Below are 19482 nucleotides of genomic sequence, written 5' to 3'. Positions count from 1 at the left end.
TAGAGCTGAAATGAGTCTTCTGTAGAGAGCATAGAGTTGGACCTTGTTTTTTCAGCCATCCACCCACTATGTGCCTTTTGATCGGTGAGTTCAATCTGCTTACATTTAGGGGTGATTATTGATATGTAAGAATTTACTATTGCCATTTTATCTTTGGCCTTCTGCTTATTTTGTCTCTCTGTTGTTCCTTTTTTCTTCTCTTTCTGTCTGCCCTTATAAGTTGGTGGTTTTCCATGGTGATTTGCTCACTCTCCCCTTTTTTATGTTTATGTTTCTGCTCTAGATTTTTGCTTGTGGTTACCATGAAGTTTACATGAAACATCCTACAGGTAAAATAGCCCCTTTCCTGCTGATGCCAGTTTATCTTCATTCACCTATAAAGTTTTCATCTGCTTACTCTTCCCCTTTTCTATTTTTAATGTTAGAAATGATCTCTATGCTGTGATTTCATTACCAAGTTGTACTATCTATAGCTATTTTTAATGCTCTTTTCCTTTAACCATTATATTATAGTTAAGAATTTAATATACTGTTCTAGAAAAGATTTACAGTATTCTAATTATGAGTATTTATCATCTTAATCAGAGTTTTGTGTACTTTTGTCTTTTTGTTTCAGCTTGAAGAGCTCCTTTCAACATTTCTCATAAGGCAGGTCTAGTGGTGGTAAACTCCCTCAGCTTTAGTTTGTCTGGGAAAGGCTTTAATTCTCCTTTATATCTGAAGGATAACTGCCACATATTCTTAGATGGAAATTTTTATCTTTCAATATTTTGAATATGTCATTCCACTATCTATCTCCTGACCTTCAAAGTTTCTGCTGAGAAATCTACTGTAGCCTAATGGGGGTACCTCTGTAGGTTGCTGTCTTTTTTTTTTTTTTCCCCCCCTGGCTGCCTTTAAAATTGCTTCTTTATAATTGAATTTTGACAGCTTCATTAAAATGTGTTTTGGAGGTCTTTCTGTGATGAGATAACAAGATATTCTGTTAGCTTCGTGGATCTGTATATTCATCCCTTCCCCAGATTTGGGAATTTCTCAGCTATTATTTCTTTAAATAAACTCTGTCCCCTTCCCACTCTCTTCTCCTTCTGGGATGCCCATTATTCTTACGTTTCCCTTTCCAATAGAATCAGATATTTCTCATAGGCCTCACTTTTTAAAAATCTTAGCTCTCTCTTTTCTTCCACCTGAATTATTTCTATATTTCTATCCTTGAGCTTGCTAATTCCTCTTCTACCTGATTTGCTCTATTTCCAGTGCATTGTAATGCATTCTTTATCTCATTTATTGAGTTCTTCAGCTCCCGAAATCTGTCTGATTCTTTTTTAGAATTTTAATCTCTTTGGTAAAGTATTCCTTGTGCTTGTTATTTTCATTCCTAATATCATTGCATTGCCTTTATGAGTTTTCTATTGAATTTCTTCATAACAGCTATTTAAAACTCTTTATCAGTTAGATCACAGTACTCCATACCTTTGGGTTTGGCTACTGGAAAATTGTCTTGCTTTTTTTTGCGATACCCTATTACCATGATTCCCTAAATAAAAAATGGAACACCATTTTTATTTAGGTAAAACTTTGTTTACTTTGATCCTAAGAATGCAACAGGGTGGCAGTTAGGAGCCTTCCTTTCCAGAAGGTGGCGCTATGGCACAAGTTTTTGGTTTCTCTTACCAGCGTTAACTAGCGGCTTCTAAGATTGGGAACCCACACAGTTAAAACAAAACAAAACAAAAACAACAACAACAAAAACAACGCGTGGTGGCAGAATGTGGGCGCAGGGGGGAGGTGTGTGTACTTAGCACTTGGGGCTTTGTGGGTGTCCATGGCCTGGTAGAGGTATCCTCAAGTTGGGATGGGGGCGGTGTCCTGGGGGTCCTTGGGTGGCTGGTCCCCTTGCCTCCAGGGGCAGACAGCAGGAGACATTTTACTTCAGTTCTCTTTGTCTGTCTACTTACCTTTCCTTTCCCTCTGCCCATTCACTGCAGTCTCTCCTCAGAGAGAGCAACTGGTCCCGCCAGCTGTAACACACGTGGCTGGGCAGACTTCCAGTCACTGCCTTCATCCTCCAGCTCCTCTGCCGGAAAGGTGGTGCTGGCTCGCTGCCAGAACAGCAGCCGCCTTCTGTGCTGTCACAGCCTCCTGCCACCAGCTCTGCAGCCACTTACCTCAATCCCTGCTACCTACTCCATGGTCCAATCCACCCACTTTGGATGCACAGGTGGATGGACCTCTTGGATGTCGTTGTATGCTGTGGATAGGTGCTTTTTTTTTTTTTTTTTTTTTCTGGTTATGGACGTCCTAATAGTTTTAAATCAAAGGAGAGAGAGAAAAAAGGAACGATTCACACTATCATGATACTGACGTCACCCCAAAACTGCATATTTCATTGCTCTGTGACTATTTCAACAATTTGAGTAAGTTGCGTGGAATATTAGACTTTGCCCCTTAAATGGATATTTCAGATTTATATACAAGCAAGGAAGTTTTCCAGTTAATGAGCTATGGATAGTGAAAGTCTTTTTAAACTAAATATTTAAAGTAATATCAATACTAATATGAGTCAACAGCTGAGTTTCCCAAGTGCATCTTTCTGGGCACTAGCGTGATAGGGCTTCAGATTTTTGAAAGTATGTCTTTTACACTGCCCAACTCTCCAATTCTGGTTTAATAACCACAGAACCTAATACAGATACCAGGGCTACTCATATGAAAACTGCAATTTAGTGCACACTCCTGGTGGCTACGTTGAGGGTCTCTCCTGGCACAGTTGAGGTTTTCATCCACTGCAGAGATCTCTCAGCTCCTGTCCCGAGCGTTGTACATTTCCTTCTCTGAAGAACAGAATGTGTCTGCCTTAAGTACACAAATAAATCCTCTCACTAAATCAGAATTTCAGGGGCACGGATGGGGAATTGCCCCTTGGGTATCAGTGTCTGAAAAACTGCTGTGTCTATTTCTCCCCTGAATTTCATTGCACAAAATTATACAATCTTGATAAATCTAGACGTGTTACTTCTAACACAGACATGTTCTCATCTTTCCATTTGTGAATTATTTTTGAAAAATATCTGAGTGTGTTGGATTGCTGAATTTTACTGACATGCCCTGTTTAAGCAGGAATGAGAATGCCTTCTGAAATGAATACTTCATTGGCAGTCCCTTCCTATTAGTGAGAACCCCTCTTCTCTATCTATATTTTCCTGGGTCCCACTATCACATACCTACCCCACACCCAGCCTGGAAATTAAGACCGCATGATTTTTCTGTTAGGATGAACTTGGCTGTTTCAATGTTTTAAGCTCAATATATGTCAGGGTTGAAATATAACTTAGATATGGAGATTTAAGAAAGTTGCTCTCGCACTTGTGATCAATTTAATTCAGCAAACATTTATCAAATGCTTACCATGTGCCAGACACTGTGATGGAAGCTGAAGAAATAAAGATAAATAGTGGTTCTTTAAAAAAAAAAAAAGTGCTGTTCCTGTATGAGAAGCAGTATGATTCATTAAACTGGCACAAGTTATAATTTTAGAAACACTCCCACCACTGGGAATCTGTTCCTCTTGTCGAATATAATTTTTCAGCAGTCATGAGTGAATAATAATTGGGATAATTAAAATTGACGTTTAAAACAGATCTAAATCCTTGTCTGCTTAGGGTGCTGAAGCAGGACAATCCATGAAAAACTACAGCCATTCTCCCTCCAGATATTTGATTCCTCTGAAGGCTGGTAGAGTCACACACCCTTGCACAATTTTAAAACCATGAAGGGATAGAACTAAGTTTTATAAATGGGCTCCAGGATGTATAACTGGGGAAAAAAAACCCTGAAAGTTTCTCTTCTTTCTCAGTAAGTTATTTAAATCATAGCACTTATTTTTAAGTGAATACTCAGGGTAGTTGATAAAGAGAAAGCCCCCCTGCCCTTTTTTAAAAATAAACTTTATTTTTTGAGCAGTTTTAGGTTTATGTAAAATTGAGCAGAAAGTACAGAGATTTCCCATATACCCCCTTCCCTCACACATGCTTAGCCTCTGCCATTACCAGCATCCTTCTGCAGAGTGGTGGTGATACTTTTTTTAGTTTACAATTGATGAACCTGTGCTGACACATGATAGTCAGCCCAAGTTCATAGTTGATGTTTCACTCTCGGTGTTGTACATTCTGTGGGTTTGGACAAATGTATAATGACATGTATCCAGCATTATATTATTGTACAGAATAGTTTCACTGCTCTTAAAATCCCTTGTGTTCCTCTTATTCATTCCTCTCTCCCATCTAAACACTGGCAACCACTGATCATTTTACTGGCTTCACACTTCTGTTTTTTCCAGAATATCATATAGCTAGAATCGTACGGTATGTAGCCTTTAAAGACTGGCTTCTTTCACTTAGTAATATGCATTTGGGTTTCTTCTGTGTCTTTTCATGGCTTGATGGATCATTTCTTTTTATTACTAATGTTCCACTATATGGATGTACCACAGTTTGTTTATCCATTCCCTACTAAAGGTGTCTTGGTTGCTTCCAAGTGTTGGCGTTTAATGACTAAAGCTGCTATAAACATTTTTGTGCCTGTTTTTGTGTAGACATAAGTTTTCAACCCCTTTGGGTAAATACCAAGGAACAGATTTTGGATTGCATGTAGGAATATGTTTAGTTTTGTAAGAACCGGCCAAACAGTCTTCCAAAAAGGCTGCACCATTTTGCATTCCCACCACCAATGAGAGTTCCTGTTGCTCTACATCCTTGCCAGCATTTGGTGTCATTAGTGTTCCAGATTTTGACCATTTTCATAGGAGTGTAGTGGTATCTCATTGTTGTTTTAATGTGCATTTCTCTGAAGACATATGATGTGGAGCATCTTTTCATATGCTTCTTTCTCATCTGTGTATCTTCTTCGGTGAAGTGTCTGTTAAAGTCAGCTTAGGACCATTTTTTAATTGGAGTTGTTTGTTTTCTTATTGGTAAGTTTGAGTTCTTTGCATATTTTGGATCAAAGTCATTTGTTCGATGTGTATTTTGCAAATATTTTCTCCCATCCTATGGCTTGTGTTTTCATTCTCTTGACTGTCTTTTGCAGGGCAGAACTTTTTAATTTTAATAAAGTCCATCTTATCAGTTCTTTTCTTCATGGATCGTTGCTTTGTATCTACAAAGTCTTTGCAGAACACAAGTTCATCTAGATTTTCTCCTATGTTATCTTCAAGGAGTTTTATAGTTTTGTGCTTTACAGTTAGATCTGTGAACCATTTTGAATTAATTTTTGTGAGGGGTAAAATGTCTGTGTCTAGATTCATGTTTTTGCTTATGGAAGTCCATTTGTTCCATTACCACTTATTGAAAAGACTATCTTTGGTCTATTGTATTGCCTTCGCTACTTTGTCAAAGGTCAATTGATTATATTTGTGTAGGTCTACTTCAGGGCTCTCTGTTCTGTTTCACTGATCTATTTGCCAGTTCTTTTGCCAATACACTGTCTTAATTACTGTACCTTTATGGTAAGTCTTGAAATCAGGTAGTGTCATTCCTACCACTCTGTTCTTCTTCAATATTGTTTTGGCCATTCTGGGTCTTTTGCTTCACCACATAAACTTTAGAATCAGTTTGTTGATATCCACAAAATAACTTGCTTGAATTTTGATTGAGATTGCCTTGAATCTATAGATCAAATTGGGAAAAACTGAAATCTTGACAATATTGAGTATTGTCCATGAACATGGAGTATCTCTCCATTTATTTAGTTCTTCCTCGATTAATTGCTCAGAGTTTTGTAGTTTTCCTCATATAGATCTCATGCATATTTTGTTAGATTTATACCTAAGTATTTTATATTTCTTAGGTGCTAATGTAAATAGCATAGTGTTTCAGATTCCTAATTCCACTTGATCATTGCTAGTATATAGAAAAACAATTGACTTTTGTATTTTAACCTTGTATCCTGTGACCTTGCTATAACCACTTATTAGTTCCAGGAGTTTTTGCATAGATGATCTTGTCATCCATAACAAAGACATTTCTTTCCTAATCTGTATCCCTTCTATTTCCTTTTCTTGTCTAATTGCATTAACTAAGACTTCTAGTAGGATGTGGAAAAGGAGTGGTGAGAGGGAAAATCTTTGCCTAGTCTTGATCTTAGTGGGGAAAGTTTCCAGTTTCTCACCATTAAGTGTGGTGTTAGCTGTAAGTTTTCGGTAGATATTCTTTATCAATTTGTGAAAGTTCAACTCTATTCCTAGTTTACCAAGAGTTTTTACCATGAATGGGTGTTGGATTTTGTCAGATGCTTTTCTTCATCTATCGATAGCACCATGTGATTTTTCTTTGTTAGCTTGTGGATGTGATGGATTACATAAACTGATTTTTGAATGTTGAACCAGCCCTGGATACCTGGGACAAATTCCACTTGTTTCAGTATGTAATTCTTCTTCTATTTGTTAAATATCTGTTAAAATTTTTATTTTATTTTACTTTATTATTTTGTTTTTGGCCACACCGTGTGGCTTGTGGGATCCTAGTTCCCTCACCAGGGATTGAACCCGGGCCCCCTGCAGTGGAAGCATGGAGCCCTAACCACTGGACTGCCCGGGAATTCCCTGTAATTCTTCTTATACATTGTTGGATTTGATAGCTAATATTTTGTTGAGGATTTTGCATCTGTGTTCGTGAGAAATATTGGTCTGTAGGTTTCATTTCTTGTAATATCTGTGATTGGTTTTGGTATTATGGTACTATTAGCCTCATAGGATAAGTTAAAAAGTATTCCTCTGTTTCTATCTTCTAAAAGGGATTATGGAGACATGGCATGATTTCTTCCTTAAATGTTTGGCAGAATTCACCAGGGAAGCCCTCTGGACTTTGTGCTTTCTGTTTTGGAAGGTTATTATTATATTATTAAAATAATTATTTGAATTATTGTTTTAAATTTTTTAATAGATATTTGTCTTTCTCCGTCTGACTTATTTCACTTAGTATGATAATCTCCAGGTCCATCCATGTTGCTGCAAATGGCATTATTTCATTCTTTTTAATGGCTGAGTAATATCCCATTGTATATAAGTAGCACATCTTCTTTATCCATTCATCTGTCCTCAACAAAATACTAGCAATGCAAATCCAACAATACATTAAAAGGATCATACACTATGATCAAGTGGGATTTATCCTAGGGATGCCAGGATTTTTCAGTATCTGCAAATCAATGGCTGTGATACACCACCACAAGTTAAAGAATAAAAACCATATGATCATCTCAATAGCTGCAGAAAAAGCTTTTGACAGAAATTCAACACCTATTTATGATTAAAGACTCTCCAGAAAGGGTCCTAGAGGGAACATATTTCAAAATAATATAGACCATATACAACTAACCTACAGCTAACATCATACTCAACAGTGAAAATCTAAAAGCATGTCCTCTAAGATCAGGAGCAAGACAAGGATGTCCACTCTCACCACTTTTATTCAACATAGTTTTGGAAGTCCTAGCTGTGGCAAACAGAGAAGAAAAAGAAAAGGAATCTAAATTGGAAAAGAAAGAAGTAAAACTGTCACTGTTTGCAGATGATATGATATTAGACATAGAAAATCCTAAAGGTGCTACCAGATAACTACTAGAGCTCATCAATGAATTCAGTAAAGTGACATTTTCTTTGCTGAGGAATTTTTAGTCTACTTTAGAACATAATGCATATTGAAAAGATGCCATTTATATACAGTTGTGTATAAACTGGATTTGAAAGTTCTGAAGAAACTAAGAGCATGCATCACCAAGGAGCTGTAGTAATCCAAAGAGGTTTGTCTGGGTCTGTTTTTTATTTATGGAGGGGGTAGATTTAAGTAGTTTTAGGAGGAGGTCAAGGGTCTGGAAAACACTCAGATAGTGTCACTTAGATTGAGGGGATTAAGGCAATTATGTTTTCCCCAGCTATGGGAAGTTCCAAATTTCTAAGATTTTACCTGGAGAAAAGAATATATATATAATTTTTAAAAACAGAAGCTGAAATATTGTTTAATAATTTCAGTATAAAGCTGTTCTGTTGGCAGGACAAACAATAGGCTATTGATTAAAATGATGTTACAATAGGTACAACTACTGAGACAATGTTTGCTCATTTAATACATAAGAACGTATTATAGAAGCATGCACACAAGGATGTTCCGAGCACTCTGATCTGAATCATACATAAATCATGAACAATTACGGTGTGTCTGTATTTTCTATAAGACACGTTACAATGGATCATCAGTTTCCCTTTAGAGTTCCTAAGCTTTTCTGAGAACATTTGAGCTTCTGAGTACATTTGCACTTTTGAAGGAATAAGTGCATTTCAAAACTGAGATTATTTCATAGAATAATTTCTTATTAATATGAGTGTTATTATGAAGAGAAATAAACTTACTTTAGCCTATTTAACTGTAATATTATCTGTCTATTTTCATTTGTTAATTCTTACAAGATTATTACTTGTACTCACCTCATTTTCCCCCTAAGTGGTAAATAGTTGTACTTTTCAGTTGTTTTGCCATCTCGTTTGTTAAAAACAATTATTTATGAATAATTGTTGTAGCTTTGAAGCATTTCAGGATTCATCTTTTTTTTTTGGATAGAAATAGTATGTATCAGACTATTGATAAGAATAATATTCAGTGGAAATCAAATATTTTTTAATGATTCCAGAAAAAGAAAATTAAGTTGTGTCTTAACAATTTTGGCTCCAGGAATCGTAGTATAAAATATAGACATTTCAGATGGAAAACAATGGTTAAGGAGATTTTTGGGTGGCATCTGAGACTTCACCTTACTTGAATGTAATTTAGTTAAAACCACAGTGAATGTACTGAAAACACTGTCCAAACACAGAGCTGCTCTTTTCCAAGTACCTTATTGGACATGGTCACGTTTTTTGATCACGTGCATTCTCAAATTTGACTGTGTGGAAGTGAATTGGAACAACCAATTAGGGTTGTAAAGAAAATGATCACTTTTAAAATTGTTTCTCAAAGGCAAAGATGACTTCATAAGAGCGAGTACATCTTACTCTTTTTTTTTTTTTTAAAGACTAAGATTCATATGCCTTCTTTTGAGGAAAGAATAAAAAATGAGAATATGGCTTGGAACGTTGAATGCTGCCTTCTATATCTCTCTATAGGGAAAACGTCCTTATAGAATATTTTGAAGAAGCTTATGTGATGACTTGTCTTACCATACTGAAAATAATAAAAGCAAACACTATTAATCCTCATAGAAACCCTATGAATTCTGTGATTCCCCTTTGTCCAGTTGTGTGATTCAGTTGTGTGACATCCTCATTGTACAGGTGAGGTAACTGAGGCTTAGGGAGGGCCAGTGACTTCCCAAGAGTAGGCAGCTTGGTAAATGTCATGCCCACACCCTGTCTGGCTCCAGAATCTACACTTGGTCCTCACTGTTTCCAACCCAGAAAGGAGAGACCCCAATACTGTGAGATGAGAAAGATGTGAGCAGAGGGGACTGAGTGGGGAGCGTCTGGGGAGACTCAGAAAGGAAGGCGTGCTGGGGGGGGTGGGGGAGGCTGGGAAAGGAGCAGGCTTCCCAAGCTAAACAGTTGATGGAGATAATCTTCACTTACCCTCCACCAGCTCTGTGACTTTGAGCAGGTTACTTAGATCCCTGGGACCCCTTTACCTAAAGGGGGAATGATGCAGGCCTGGTCTGCTCAACAGGCAGAGAAATTGTCCCCTGAGAAATTGTCACGTTAACATTCAAGTTAGCACAGCTGACTGTGGATTGTGGATAATCCCAATCTTCTGGAATTTTCTGAATGGCTAATAATGCCCCAGTAATGTCTCAACAGCTTTGTACTTGCAGTGCACACACTCACAACGGGTGTTTCTTTGCTCTTCCTTGTGCCAAGGACCCTTCGGGCACTTTGCTGAAGCCTGACCCCTTCTCACAGCAATGCTTGTAAATGCATAAAATGTATACATAGGGTTACAAAGTAAATAGTTATATTGAAATGCTGATATCAATGTACTAGAAATTGTAACATAGTGGTTTCTTAGTTATTAGCGCATTCAAAAACAAGATCTAGTGGTGACTTTAATAAATACTGTTATTTTGAAGTAAAGGGGACCATAAACAATATTTCTAGATGTCTTGGACAACGATTGCTATTAAAATATCTGTAACTTATGTTGGTAACATATGCACGGGCACTGGTGAATATAGTCTGGTTTGTCTACATTTGTGACTGAAGAATATGCTAAATTTTAGCTAGAGGTTAGTGAAAATAAAGATGTAATTTTTTTCTATTCATCTCAACAGACCCCCTATATCATATTTGTACCACACGTTAAGAACCCCTGAGCTGTGTGGTTCACTGCTTCAGGTTCTGTGAAAAACCCTCCTGAGCTTTGATTGAACTTCTAATGAATCTTTAGATCAAGCTAGGGAAAAGCAGTACCTTAAAAGTAGTCTTCCTATTTGCAATCATTGTAGTCTGAATTTCTGTAGTTTTTCTTTAATGTCTTTCAATACAATTTTTATAATAATCTCCATAAATGTCCTGCAAATTCTGTAAGATTCATTCTTAGATACTTTATATGTTTTGTTAGTATTTGCTATCCTATTTAATTTAATTTCTAACTATGGATAAGTTTAGAAATACTATCAGCTTTTGTATAATGAATTGTTAAGCTAGCCAATGACTTTCAGAATTTCTACCTCCATAATCATATCATCTGGAAACAATAACGGTTGCTCTTTTTTATCCAATTTTGTGCTTTTAATTTTTAAATTTTCTCTTACGTACTGATAGGACTTTCAGTGCAATGTTCAATAGAAACGGTGGTGTCTGTGAAAGTGTTCTTTCTGATTTTCAAGAAAATACTTTTAATATTTTCCCATTTAGGAGTGACGTGCTGGAACCAATTTTTAGCAGCTAGCAAGAGCCAATCATTAACTTTTCATGAATTTTGCATGAAAATACAATCATTATTAAAAATTAAATTATATAAACATAATTAATTAAATCATATTAAAACAAAAGTAGTACATTCTGAAAACTCACCACTTCCTACTTTATTTTATGTCATCTTGCTGTTATCAGTGCTCTTGAGGTTATTTACATACCTTGTGTCTGCGTGGTGAAAATACTATATAATGATTCTTTTTCCAACTTCCTGGTCAGTGACATCACGCTGCTAGCTTTGAATTGGCCATGGTACGAGTATTTACACCATGGAAAGTGGCAAATGCTACCAATCAGGGTTTTTAATTTTCCTTAAGAGCCTGTTGTTCAACGTTTACTAACACACCTCTGATCAAGACTGATGTTTGCCACAGGCTCTAGCATTTTCCTAGCCTGTTAACTAAAAAGAAAGGAAATTAAGGAAGAAGAGAAGGGAGGGTGGCAGGGAAATAGGAAGGAAAGGAAAGTAAAAGGGAAGGAAGAAGAGAGGAAGAGAGGACAGGAAAGCTTTAATCAGTGTATTAACCCGCACGTGGTGTTTCCCCCCAGATAGCGGTGACGCTCCTCTGGCGTCTGCCCTGGCCCGGGCTTCCTTCAGCAGCTCCTCAGAGCGGTCCAGCAGCCACGGCCCTGGCTTCGCAAGCCTTAATCGCAGAGACGGTGAGTCTGCAGCTGTCTTTTTGTCAATCCACGCTGATTCTTTCCCAGAGAGAATTATTTTCATTTTTAGTTCATATTCCTTCTTATAGGTCAAAACTTAATTATATTGAGTTTAATGAAACTGAAGAAAGCCGCAGGTTCATCATATCTGCTAGTATTCCTCTGCTAGCTTTCTTCTTGCTTATGATCCATTGTTTGGTTTGTTTTGATATCTTCCTTCCCTATTGATTGCCAGCAAATGATCATCAATAAGATTTATGAGAAGGGAATTATTGGAGTCTAGATTTTTTCCAGGGTTATCATCCCTTTTTAGTTTTAGGACCGGCGACAGAAGGGTGACTAGTCAAGTGCGCTGGTCATGAATAACGACAACAACACAAGAAGGAGCCAGTGCTGCAGCCACTGGGGAAGCCTGATGTTTGCAAGATGTGAAGCTGCCAAAGGATGTCATGGGAAAATGACTCCATTCCCAGGACTTGGCCTGGGAGGAGACCAGGTGAAGGCTGCTACTGAAAATAAAGATTCCCTTCCTATTAGTGGGAAGGGAGTTAATGACTTACTTTTTGGAAAGGTCCATTTTTGCTACTTGAATGTTGTCGAGTGAATTACCTCTTCTATTGCACAAATACTAATTCAGTGGATTAAATAAGTGAATATATACACTTCAAATTCAAATGCTTTGCTACTTTTTTTGATTAACTTTCATTGGAGTATGGTTGCTTGACAATGTTGTGTTAGCCTCCACTGCACAACAAAATGAATCAGCCGTACCCATACAGATATCCCCTCCCTTTTGGACTTCCCTCCCACTTAGGTCACCACAGTGCATTAGGTAGAGCTCCCTGTGCTATACAGTATGTTCCCATCAGTTGTCTATTTTATACATAGTATCAATAATGTATATATGTCAATCCCAGTCTCCTAATTCCTCCCACCCCACCCCTTTCCCCCTTGGTATCCATACATTTGTTCTCTACGTCTGTGTCTCTATTTCTGCTTTTGTTTTGCTACTGCTTTAAGGGATAGATTTTTTAAATGAAAGATGAATTCAGAAAGTAAAAGTTAAAATTAACTGTGTCCCATGTAAACGCACTGCTGTAAATTCTGGAGATACTACTAAGGAATTGAGTGTTTTCCTCCCTTTCTTTGACATTTCTAAGATCAGAGTTAAAGTCTAGCTTGAACTTTACTGTGTCCTTAAGGATCAAATTTGGGAACCTAGTAAGTGATCAAATAGATTGGCAGGGAAGAGTAAGAACACGGGTGAAGAAATTCAATGAGCTCAGGATGGGAAGGCATGTCCATTAATTGTCCACCTTCATGGTCTTTTCCCAGGAAAAAGCATTTTGTGGCCAGATATTTACTCCTCAAAGCATCATTCATAATCATTTTTAGCACCCCAGTAAAAATATATTCTCATTGAAACCAGATTTCAATGAGATCAGTTATCAAATTACCCATTTTCGGTCTGGTGGTTATTCTAATATCAGCTTAACATCTAAACTTTCCAGTGGTTTCCCTAAAATTGTAAAAACTAAATAAGCCATATTTAATTAGTTTAAAGAGGCCCGAGGGGCTTGTGTGTTGTGTTTCTAATTTGCATGTGTAGAGTATCTTTATGATTCAGGCCTCCAGTGCTATGAATGTGGTGGCACTGGGAAGTTTATAAACATTAGAAGGGAAAATCCTGAAGCTTAAGATGAACTTATTTCCATTATATTTAATTAAAAAACTAATAACTCAGAATATTATAAGCCATCATTATAAAATGGTAAGTACAAAGCTTATCTTTTATATTTAAACTACTCTCTTTGCAAATTTAAATTAATTATTTTAAGAGTGGCAATCAACTGATGAGGGTTTTTTTTTCATGGTTGTTGCTACTCTGATTGCATATAGTGTACATTTCACTAAATATCCCTAGATATTACCACCTGATTTCAGACCCATTTCTAAAGCATGCTTTAGACAGCACAATTTATCAATATTCCTTCTGAAAGATTATCTATATGTGTTTTCTGTTAAAAGCCAGCATCCCAGAGTCTTTATTGACATTTCCTTTGCCTTGGTAAATGCTGGAGAACATATTAGTTCACTTTAGTTTAGATGATTATGATGTAAAATGTGGATAGTATGAAATGTGGATGAATATAATGAGGGCGATGATTCTTCATATATAGTAGTTTTAGCTTTTTGGAATATTTTGTGTATGATCTAGTGAGGAAAATCATGTTAGACTCCCTGATTGTATGGTTAAAATTTCCTTGGTCTGTGTTGTGGTATTTGGAAGTTTTAAAGAAGGTGGTCTGTCTTACACCCCTAGTTTCTTATTTTGCCCATAAGTCATTGCGCTTCTAGAATGTTCATGAAGAATTAGAAATGTCTCAAATATCACAGCTTCCACCAAGAACTTTATACATAGCAGCTGATCAATTCATCTACCTGATACATAAAGGTAGTAAGAGAATAGTCTATACATAATTTTTGATTGTATGTGTGTGCATATATATAAATTTGACCCACTGTCTAACCCCCCAAAGCCAAATAATTCAAACTTTAAGGCATTTTATGATTTTAAAGTACTTCACTGATTCAACACATAACAAATGTTAATTAATTGACTAGAACTTATTGCACATTTCATGTTTTCTCTTTTACATATTTTTTACTTATGCAGTTTATGTATTTATTTTGTTTTCTATTAATTTATGAAAAGTAGTAAAATATTTCTTAGAAAAGACTTTGCAATAAATAGAAGAAAGAAGTCTATGAAGGATATTAAGAGGAATGAGCAGAGAAGTTAGGAGGGATCCAGGCGTTTCTAGGGACAGGTGGGCCAAAGCAGAGAGATGCAGACCTTGCATCTTTGAAAACCATGATTCCTGAGCATGTTACCACCTGTTTGCCAGTGTTTTCTGTGAGCTCCCTAATGGAAGTGTTGGTTATTGTAGAGATAGTAATGGGCTAGTATCATCACTCAACATTGGACTAAGTGCTCCTGGAGTTTACTTTTGAAATTTCTAGTCTGGTTCCTCTAGCATTCCCATTTTGAAGTCTGGGATTGGGTTCCAGATAATACATTTAACAAAGTATCCCCTCTGAGGTCATACACCTTACCTTTTTATACAGAGAAACACAAATTACTGGAAATGCCTGAATGTATAATTTTTCTGAACTGATGGATTTTTTTTAAGGGATAAAACACAGACACGTACATGTATTCATATACCTATTCAAGAAAATTGATGCCATTAGATAAAAATGTAAAGTTCTTGAAGCTTTACATCTTTACAGTCAAATTGGGTTTGACTATTCATATTAGCTGAATTTGTTTCCATCAATATTAAATTGATATTTCCTAGAATTACAAGTGACCTAATATTTCTCATGTAAAATCAAGATTGCTGAAATCTGTGTATTCTAAATAAGAACATGCTATAATACTGACTTCATTTTTTTCTTCTCAAAAATCTCCTAAAGGAACTTTATGCAGTTTATTCAAAACAAAAGTTAAAAAACCAAAACCAAAAGTAAAAAAACTACCTTAGAGTAAATCATGCTGGACTTTCATTCTAGATCTTGCATGTGAGAATAAACTTTTGTTTTTACAATTATTGTTACTGGAGGTGACCCTTCATGAAACTGGCTTTAGCATTTCAGATGCTGCTTTCCAACTCCGGATAACATGTTCTTTTTAGCCATGTGACGTGTTCTCTTTAGTCACCGCAGGCATGGTGGTGAGATAAGTGGTCTGGCCAGAGCTGATTGAGATTGATTAGGAGGAAGCGTTCACACATTTTGTTCTCCTTTTTTGTTCCCCCAAAGTGCTTGCATAAACAATCATCCCCAGAAAGAGGGACAACTCCATTCATGTCCCAGATGCTGAAAATCACGCCCTCTAATGCGGCAAGCCACTCATCACTGACAGCACAAATGAGACTGCTTTAAATTTAACTTGATCAAAAATGGCATATCAGATTACTATATTGTGTATTGCAAACAGAAAGTAGATGGAGACAAGCTGAACTGACTGGATGTTTTCTTTTCTCTTTGTAATTCTTCACCTTTCCCGTACCGAGACGTTGATCATATTTCCTCACAACAGACTTATGTGTTGGTGGAGCCAGGAAAGATTTTGTCTAATGCTCCCAATACAATTGATGGCTGAGCATATTAGCAACAATTCTCAGCGTTAAGATATTTATTTCTCACTTTAGGAAGTACATTTACTAGTACAAGTTAATACTCCAGGTTTTAGCAGGAAATAAATACACATGATTAGATTAGCAGAAAATGCTTAGGCCTGGGCATCAGACACTAAATATTTTCTTATAACCTGGAACGTCTGATTATTTGGACTCTGCAATATCCCAAATAAGCTGTGATGTAAAATTCACTGTGTTTTACAAAGAAATGTTAGAAAATGGAAAGAGTGAATAATAATTTAAAATATCTAGACGTATATCAACTCCTGATATAAATCAGAATATTACTGAATACATCAAAAATGTTTGATGCAAATCTTATAATAATAAACTTGTCCCTCATATTTTTTCATAAAATCGTAGTTCTCCAGTCTTTCTATCTTTTATTCACAGGCTAGGTGCCTGGTAGAACTGGTCAGTATTCCCAAATACTAGTCTGAGCAATTCAGATGGCAATAAAAGGGCTTGCAAACCAGATTTTTATAAAGGCATATGAATGTACTGGGGAATTTTTGCCTCTGGATGTCAGATTTTTCATTCTGTTTATCTGTGCTTCCTAAAAGTTTTTAGACCTATTAGGGCCAAGACACATTCTTTATCCGATTTTTCTTAACAAATGATCCTGCAGATGCAACTGTGGGTATTGAGTGCAGTGGACAGGCCAAATGTAATAGCATCCATGTAAAATACACCCATGTACTAAAGCACAGAGCACTGTCTTGGTGACCATGCAACTTTATTAAATCACGGCATGATGGTAGCATGTGAGAGGAGAAGCCCCCAAATCCCAGGGTTCGTGCAGACCCTGCCGTACAGTTGTCACACAGAACTCATCTGCTCAGGTTTTCCCATGGTCCTTTTCAAGGTCTGGAGTCTCCAGGTTACCTCCATAGAACCTAAGATGCTAGATGAGACAAACCAGAACAAACCAAACGTGTTTTTCAGCGTTGTCAACAACCTTCAGGGAGGCAATGTTGTCATTTCTCTCTACCAAGTAGCCCAAATTATAGCACTACCCCCAGAATAAGGCAATCCTCAGTCTCTTTTGGATTCAGTGGACTCTTTTGAATGGGTGAGCATCTTCCAGGGATGCTCAGATTTCTTTGTTCCTGCTTCTTTCCAAGACAGTGTTTGGGTTTACAGAAGGGCTGGTGCCCTCATGGAGCTGGATGGTGGGGCTTCTCACGTTGGGGCTCAGCTCCTTGCTATCTGCTGAAGGGAGTTTGTCTGCTTTTAACGCTGAGGGTTACTTGGCACCTGCTCCTGAAGCCTGTGGTGGATTTACCTCTTGGTAAGACCGTGTTCCCAGGGAACAGGTCATTGTCCCCTCCGGGATCTTTGCGATGTCACTTCTTGCCTCCCTGAAGGCTGACCATGAGTCTCATTTGGTGTCCAGCCTGAGCAGCCTTGGTTACAGGTTTAATTTGCCTTTTCCAAGTTGACCTTCTGTTCAGATCCAGTCAGACTCTCATCTCACTTCTGTGCCCCCTTTTGATGGCCTGTGGGCAGTCTGGTTCACCATACCAAGGGGAAAAAGATCGTCAAATGGTTTTGTCCTGGCAGTTTAGTCCAGAAGTAACGTATCACTTCCACTCAGAGCTTGTTGGCCAGAGCTGGTCACATAGCCCCACCCAACCACCAGGGGGCGTGGAAATCGCAATCCTCCAAGTGCCTGGAAGGTAGAAGAAGGGAAATAGTTGGCAACCATTAGTAATGACTACACAGCCCCCTACAAGGTGATCTCCCAAAATTCCAAATGGAAGCCAAGACAAAGCCTTTCCACAGCTTGCTTATTCCTCTCACTTTTCTGATCCCCCTGGGACTTCGTTCCTGAGCAAGGTGTCTGAATCACCCTCCCACCACCTTTTACCCTTCCTCCATTTCCTCTCTTTCCCAAGATCGTCTGGGTTCCCATCTCTTCTTCCTGCCAAAGAGGGAGACATCACACGTCCTGTTTCCTATTTTTCTCAGTTGGTTTTTGCCCTCCCTGGCTTCTCTAGGGCTTCATGGGATAATGATCACCAGCTAACAGGATTTACCAGAGAGGAATGAAAAAATTTTGCAATCCTTGCAAAATTATGTCTGTGTTTATAATCTGCCCAGTAAGTATCTTATGGTGGCCACAGTTTTGCCATAGTATTTTTCCAAGAGTAAGTACTGCCTATGACGTACTTGGCAACTTCCCAAAAGGTATGTGGAAGCCCTTCTAAGCACTATCCAAATTCAAAAATAGTTGTCTAGCAAATTCTACTCTGTTCTTTTCCAAAGTAATTCACTTTTATATCATGTATAATATACAGAAATGTTCATGAAATTTATTTATTTAACAGTATGTATCCTTGACATACACCATGATGTCTTTGTTTACTCCACTTTTAATAAATATTATTGGCATCCCTATGGAGATATATTTTATCCCATTACATACTGCTTTACTCATCCAATGCAATTACATTGCCTCTTGTAGGGATATTCCCTTTTTCTTGTTTGGAGTCACTGATGAAAGACGTACCAAATGAGGTGACCTTCAATCCTGCCAAAGGGGTGAGGTTCAATTAGCAACCTTTCATGAGGCATCTGGGATCACTAATGATCAAAGCACACAGGAGTCTTGAACTTCTGGTTTAACTTGTGGCACAGAGACTGGTCCAGGAAGGCCACAGCCAGTGACAAAGGCTAATGGAATATCTCAGTGGACCCTGTGGTCAGCTACTCCCACCTTTGCTCTGAACATTAATGAGGAGCTTCTGGACTAGGGGCTGACTGGAAGATGGTATTTCAGGGGTTCCCTGTTCTCTCTGTCCTGTGATCCTTGCAGTAGACTCTTCCCTTGTTGCCATGTTTCCTCCAAGGAAATCCAGTGGAGCAGGCTTTTCTCCGACACAAAATAATGCCATACTTTGCTGGGGATGAATGCCTACACCCCAAAAAAATGCACCTTTGTCAGTAGTATTTACATTTTGTGATGCTTAGACCTCATCCTTTTTGCATTCTCATTTTACTACTCTATTTTGTATAGCAGCTCGTCTGTATATATCTCTTTTTATCCAAGGCTTCCACAGTGTGCTTACAAATTGTAATGAATTCAGCTACATAACATCACTAAAGAAAATGGTAAGTTTTACCATCAATGGACTTTTTTTCCAAAGGCTTCTGGCTAACTGAGCAGTCAAGTATGGATGGATAATTTAGTACTCATGGTTTTATTTCTAAGCATGTCACCCTTGCATTTCCTGACATGATCCTACACTGAATTTAATTAAAAAGAAAAAGGAGCTCTTGCCTTAAGAAGAGTAACGGTGTGTCCCTGGGAAGTGGTGGGGGCCTTGGAGCAGAGCGCCTGGCCTCCTGCCCTTCTGGGCATCCTGGATTCCCCACTGCTCTCTACATATCAGAGGGAGATGCAGCTATTCTGAGTGGCCTCAACAATGATCTGGAATCATATCTGTTCTGAATAACTCAGGGGGCCTCTGAAAGATGCACAATGATGCTTTTATAGAATTAGACCAGATCTCAGAGCTGCATCTCTCATAAACATGAAGATTTCACGGGAGATGCACAAATAAACTTGGTCATACATTTTATTCAGTCATGCATGAGGTATTTAGCACATGTTCGGATGGTTTATAGGCTTGCTGGGCAATTCGTATTTTATTTCTA

At 37.7% G+C, this 19482-nt stretch overlaps 1 long non-coding RNA gene across 1 annotated transcript in view; it reads left to right on the top strand.

The window, feature by feature from the left end:
- LOC132366907 (uncharacterized) overlaps nt 1–19482 on the top strand; it is an 85928-nt gene that overhangs the window by 41066 nt on the left and 25380 nt on the right. Inside the window, exon 2 of the long non-coding RNA XR_009503590.1 lies at nt 11507–11617. This is a non-coding gene — a long non-coding RNA (uncharacterized LOC132366907). The remainder of the gene's footprint in view (nt 1–11506; nt 11618–19482) is intronic.

Source organism: Balaenoptera ricei, chromosome 6, assembly GCF_028023285.1.
Source record: "Balaenoptera ricei isolate mBalRic1 chromosome 6, mBalRic1.hap2, whole genome shotgun sequence".
NCBI classification, from domain to species: domain Eukaryota; kingdom Metazoa; phylum Chordata; class Mammalia; order Artiodactyla; family Balaenopteridae; genus Balaenoptera; species Balaenoptera ricei.
This window is presented reverse-complemented; position numbering and strand designations above follow the sequence as displayed.